Genomic DNA, 6,256 nt, shown 5'->3' on the forward strand with positions numbered 1-6,256 from the left:
TGCATACATGTACACAAATGGCCTGGGACATCCTGTGCTCTTTAGAGTACTGGTAACAGACTGTTCTTTCATCACTAAATGCTGCTGTTTTCCTCCCTTCCCAATTTGTGACAATCAAAAGAGTTACCATGTATTGCTCCGAGATGCAAATGAGTCCTTGGTTGTGAACCATTGCTATAAAGTAGACCTTGTGCTGGTGGAGCAACTGTAGAACAGAGGGGAGTAAGAATTGTCAGCAAGTTCATTAATGTGGAATTAACTCAATAACCGTGGATCTTTAGTTGACTCTGAAGCCAACATGGCTGTTCTATTCTCCCGTTTTAATGAAATCTAGTCAATATACCCATAAAACTTCAAGCAACCAGACTACTGGATGCCCTATGTGTTGGGCAAGTCATGAGTCTCCATGTTAAAGAGTTTGCCTTTGGAAGTCAGGCACACCTAGTCTACAGGGAATGCTAACATTCTGGAAAGGAGGAGAAATAAGCTCTAAGATTGCTAAGGGGTTTTTCCCAGTTGGAAGGGTCTCTAAAAGCCATGTGTGCACTCAACAAGTAATCCTTTACAGTTAGCAGAAAGCACTGTTTGGTGGAGGTGAGAGTCATTTGTGTAGCTTAATTTTGCTCCTAAATTTGACAATGATCTTACATCAAAATGGATTGGTGGTGGTGAAATCATTTTCTTCTCGGTGCCTGTGTATTGACTTGCACATAGAAACATTAGATTTAGTTGGTAATGTGATCACAAGTAAGCTTAAGAAAACAAGTTTTTTGTTTCTAATTTTCTTGTTTTTGTTTTTTACACTCTCTAGTCATCTCTGCCGTTTTACATATTCTTTTGTCCCTAGTCTCTTGTTTTTATTGACTTCTGGAAAAGTTGTGTTTGGTCTGTAATTAAAAAGCTAAAAACAAGGGAAAATATTCTAGATGCCATGAACATATATGCATTCATAAGTTCAAACAAATAAGTTAGTGGGACTGGATTTTGCAGTGCCATGGTTGATGTTTTAAAGCATGAAGATAATTTTCAGTGGAAATGAAATTTATCTTTTAAGGGGTGACCATTTGATGATTGATTTTGAAAATTATACTTATTCTTTTGTTGTTGTTGTTCTTTGAGACAGGATCTCTGTGGAACCCTCCCTGCCTGTTCTGGATCTCTGAATGTAGACCAGGCCAAGTTCAGACCCACAGTGCTGTGATTAAAGGTATATTCCCCATGACCATCAAAACAATAATTGCTTTTAAAGAGGCCATGATTCTGAATTTACGGTTAAAACTTTTCTTGTTTAAATTTTGTAGCAAGGTTATTATTTAAACCTAGTTTACTAAGAAGAGTGGCACTCTATGGATGAGAAAGAAGGCTTGTGTGTTAATTACCCAAAGGACAGATCCCTCCTCCAGATAGACCGCAGCAGTGGAGAGTTTGCTGAGATTTGTACTTTCTTAACTATGAGGGAGGAATAGGATCGACTCTTTCTAGACAAAGAGTGGACAGAATGGAGCTGAAGTGACATTTTGGTGCTAGCAGTTTTGAATATTGAATACAGGAGATAATGTGACAGAAATAAATGACCTTCCTCAAAAGTATTTCTGCCTAGTCATTAGCATTACATTTTTTGAAATTGTGGTATAAAAGTGATTCTTTTTTGTTCCTAGTGCTATACAACGAGAGCTAGGGATTTTCATATATTTGGGACAATTTCTGAATGTCTGTGTCATTTTATTTCTCAACTCTGGTCCACGTTGACTGTTGAAAACACAATTTGTGTGTGTGTGTGTGTGTGTGTGTGTGTGTGTATGCCAGAATGAGCAGATTTTGTTATCTACAACCAAATTCCAAATGGAGATTTAAAAAAGTAAAAATCAATGTTTTTAAAAAAATTATAAGAATCTTGATTTTTGGTATTGGAGTGCAAGTTGTGTGTAGAGCCTGGTTTCATTAATTAAGTAGAAAATTTTATCAAAAATAATTGCATGGATACAGTTAAGAAAGTGAACTCTATGATTACTATTTCATACATCTGTGTATCTTAAAGCAAAGAAGAAATACATAAATTGATCTTAAAATTGATCCTTCAACATATATTTCTTGGTATTAATTTTTAAAACACAGTTTATTTGAAAATCTAAGCTTTTGTGCAAAACTAGTAGATTATTTCCCATAGCACCCATGCTTTGCTTTTTTTATGTAACCCCATCCATCCCATGGTGAATCTTTGCAATGTCACTGACCTTCCCTTTGTTGTGACTTACACGGAGTGTGTAGTTTCTAAGGATGAAGGCGGAGAACTGTGGAGAGTAGTTAGGTCTTCATAGAATCTACAGGTTGGGAATAGATAAGTGATAGAAGCATTTACTTAGGAGTTCAGCCATGTTTTACAATGTCAGAATCAAGGGATAACTGTGCTAAATTACACATTTAAATTTATGATGGGCATTGTGCATGGATAGAGGTTTGTTTGTTTGTTTCGTTGCTGGGGATTGAACATGGGGCCTCATATGTTGAGCAAGAACTTGACCACTGAAGCTCCTTCGCTTCCTTCCCTCTACCTCCAAGCCTGTATCTTTCTTGGTAGTCTCATTAAGTTTCCCAGGCAGGCACTGAACTCGCACACCGACCTTGCCTTCTGCGAGCAGCTGGGTTATAGTCTAGTGCCAGCTGTCATAGAGGTTTCTTAGCATCCAAAGCACTACAAGATCCCGTGTAGCTTTTACTGGATCCCACGCCTCATTCCAACTAAATGGTTAGCTTGCAGTGATAAGACAGACATACAGTTCACCCCGCTGTGGACCTCGGTGCCTGCAATGCTGCCTTATGCAGAATGAGTAAAGGAATGAATGACTACAGTATTTAAAAAAGTCAAGGAAATCTGTAGAATAAAAGCCACAAGCAGCTTTTCTTGATCTGCAAATGTAAAAATAATGGGGCTTAGGATGTCAATGCCAATATAGTGTCAATGAACTTACATTTTCTTAAAAGGTGCCAAAAGAACGATTAAAATAGTTTAAGGGCCGGGTGGTGGTGGCTCACGCCTTTAATCCCAGCACTCGGGAGGCAGAGGCAGGCGGACCTCTGTGAGTTCGAGACCAGCCTGGTCTACAAGAGCTAGTTCCAGGACAGGCTCCAAAACCACAGAGAAACCCTGTCTCGAAAAAACCAAAAAAAAAAAAAAAAAAATAGTTTAAGACTGTTGGAAAGGAGCTGGGCGGTGGTCACACATGCCTTTGATCCCAGCGCTCGGGAGGCAGAGGCAGGTGGGTCTCTGTGAGTTCAAGGCCAGCCTGGTCTACAACAGCTAGTTCCAGGACAGGAACCAAAAAAGCTATGGAGAAACCCTGTCTTGAAAAATCCAGTAAAAAAGAAAAGAATGTTGCAAAGGGTTTTACAATACTGTTTTACAGACCTATTCTCCTAATGTGCTATATAGGCATGTCTTGGTTTAGATAGTATCATTTCTAAAGGCATTATGCAAAATTAAAACATATTCAATATATGGTTTTAAATGTGCTATTTAGTAGACCCACTTTTGAGTTACCTGAAAGCAGATATATTGTTTGTAATATCTACCAGCTAATATTTGAAAGTAGTAACGTAGTCACTAGAATTTCCTGCGTAACTAAGGCGATATGTATGGTGACGATGGATTCCAAAGGGAGGTCCCCAGGCAAGGGACACTCAGATTCTCAGGCACTTCGTTGATCATCCTTAGGCACACTGAGGTTAATGCTTGGTAATCTGTGTCCTCTGTTCCTCTTAGCCCTCGCGAAGTTTGAGAGTCACTGCTAACCATATGGGTCGTAAGAGGGGAAAGTTATTAATGGTGACATCTGTGTAGGAGAAACAAAGACGAGTGCAAATGACCCAAGAAAATGAAAATGATGAAAGAATGATGTGTACCACCAAACAGTGATGTACAGAGTACAAAAAAAAGGTCGGGGAACCAAGAGATTCCTATGGAGCTGACGTCTCTGGTACCCCATCTGTATAGTGAGCCATTCTAGGCCTAGAACCCATAAAACACAGTCCTTGAACTGAGCTCACAAACAGGTCAGTTTACCATAGACGATCACAGAGTCCACAGGTCTGCAACCTTCAGCGTGTGTCAGAAACTCTTCGCAGGCTTACTGAAATGCATACTGTTGATCTGGCAAGATGGACTAGCAGGTATCAGTGCTTGCGGCACAGGTGTGGCGATTTGGGTTCAATCCTCCGAACTGACGTAAAGGTGAAAGGAGGCACTGACTCCAGGGTTGTCCTCCAGTCTTCACACCCGTGATGCAGCAATGTGCTTCTACACACATGTGCACACACATGTCCTACCGAGGAGTTTCTGACTTGAGCTTTGCACAACTCTGGGAAGCAATGTTTCCAGCACATTCTCAGATGGTCCTGCCCCTCGCCCAAGGCTTGAGAGTCAATATCTTTAAGTTAAAGAAGGTAAGGCTAATGCCCAGAATGTGACTTCCCCAATAAAGTCAAGTGATATTGAGCTGGAAGTAAAACAGGATTCCCAACTGGACAGAACCGATGCAGGCTGTCCTTGCAATACCCTGAGAAGAGGATGTTCACTTGATGGCATGGTGGTACCAATCCTGACACAAGTAAGGAACTGATAGCTTGAGGGTATTTCATTTCGCTCCTCTTTATCTTGCATTTTAGTTTGTTAAAAATTGTTTTTGGAGAATGGGGCTGGAGAGAAAACTCAGTGTTAAGAGCACTGGCAGTTCATCCCGAGGACCAAGGTTCAGTTCCCACCACCCACATGGCAGCTCAAAACTGTATGTAACCCCAGTTCTAGGGGATCTGACTCCCCACACAGGCAAACATGCAGGCAAAACACCAATGCACATAAAATAAAAATAAGGAGCCAGGCATGGTGGTGCACACCTTTCATCCCAGTACTTGGGAGGCAGAGGCAGACAGATCTCTTGAGTTCAAGACCATCTAGTCTAGAGAGTGAGTTCCTGGACTACACAGAAAAACCCTGTCTCAAATAAATGGATAGATAGATAGATAGATAGATAGATAGATAGATAGATAGATAGATAGATAGATAGATAGATGGATGGATGGATGGATGGATGGATGGATGGATGGATGGATGAATGAATGAGTAAAGAAATAAGGAAATAAATATCACTTTTCTTATAATTATTCTTGTTGTGCGGATGGGAAGGCTGAATTCTGCTGCACATATAAAATTCAGTGGACAACTTGTCGGAGATTGTCCACCAATTAGCCATCTCACTGATACAGTATTTTAATTTCTTATTCTAAAATCCATACTCCTGACCCCTATAATCCAATAGTGGACTTCTGAGGATCCTATTTTCTTTACGAAGATCGATCTGTATGTAAAAGTAACATGCATAAGGGCCATTTTAACCCTTCCTAGTACTAGCATAAGGGGAGTTCTGAGGACAGACTTTCTCAGCTATACACCTCTTCTCTCTAGCGTTAGGAGATTGACTGTAGCCCTAACAAAAAACGTACCATAAACAAGGAATTAAAATACATGCAGGAAGGCAATTAATAGAGATACTACACTATGAGATATTTGTTTATAATTTATTTCAATTTCAGAAATCTTTATCCATGAACTGTGATTAATTTCACTAATTCTCTAAATCAGAGAAAATATATTAATCTCTTTTCCAATGGTGATAAAGACAGATTTCTCCCAAATTTAATTAATCCATTTGCATTCCTGAATGAGCGCGTGAAAACTCAGACCCTTCAGCACAAATCATGTAATTGCATTTTAAATGATGATGTGGGAAAATTGAACATGAGTAAGAATAATATATTCCAAATCGTATCATGACTTCCTTTGTAATTTCAGAAATGCATTTTTAATTGCTTTCCTTTTGAATTAAGTCCTGTCAGGGAATGCCTTTGAGTTGCTGAAGGTTGACTCTGAAGAAGGAGCAGAGTGTGGAAGAGGAGCAGCCAGCGGCTTGTAGCCTCATTGCACGCCTCCCAACTAATGGGCTGTTGTGGAATAACGACCTTTCTTTAGTCATTTCTATTACATACACATAAGCTCTTCCTACCTTCAAACCAGCGTCATCAAATAAAACAGAAAAGGAGTATCTCTTCTCTCTTGTAGTGAATTTCTCCTTTCCCTCGTTTTTGTCAGCTAGGGTATAAACTAGGGTATAAAAAGGGTATAAACTCCGACTTGTAACGTCTTCGTCACCTTCTCTTGTCACATCATCATCTACTCTCCCAAATAAAGAGCAGCTGTTCAGAT

Source organism: Microtus ochrogaster, chromosome 1, assembly GCF_000317375.1.
Source record: "Microtus ochrogaster isolate Prairie Vole_2 chromosome 1, MicOch1.0, whole genome shotgun sequence".
NCBI classification, from domain to species: domain Eukaryota; kingdom Metazoa; phylum Chordata; class Mammalia; order Rodentia; family Cricetidae; genus Microtus; species Microtus ochrogaster.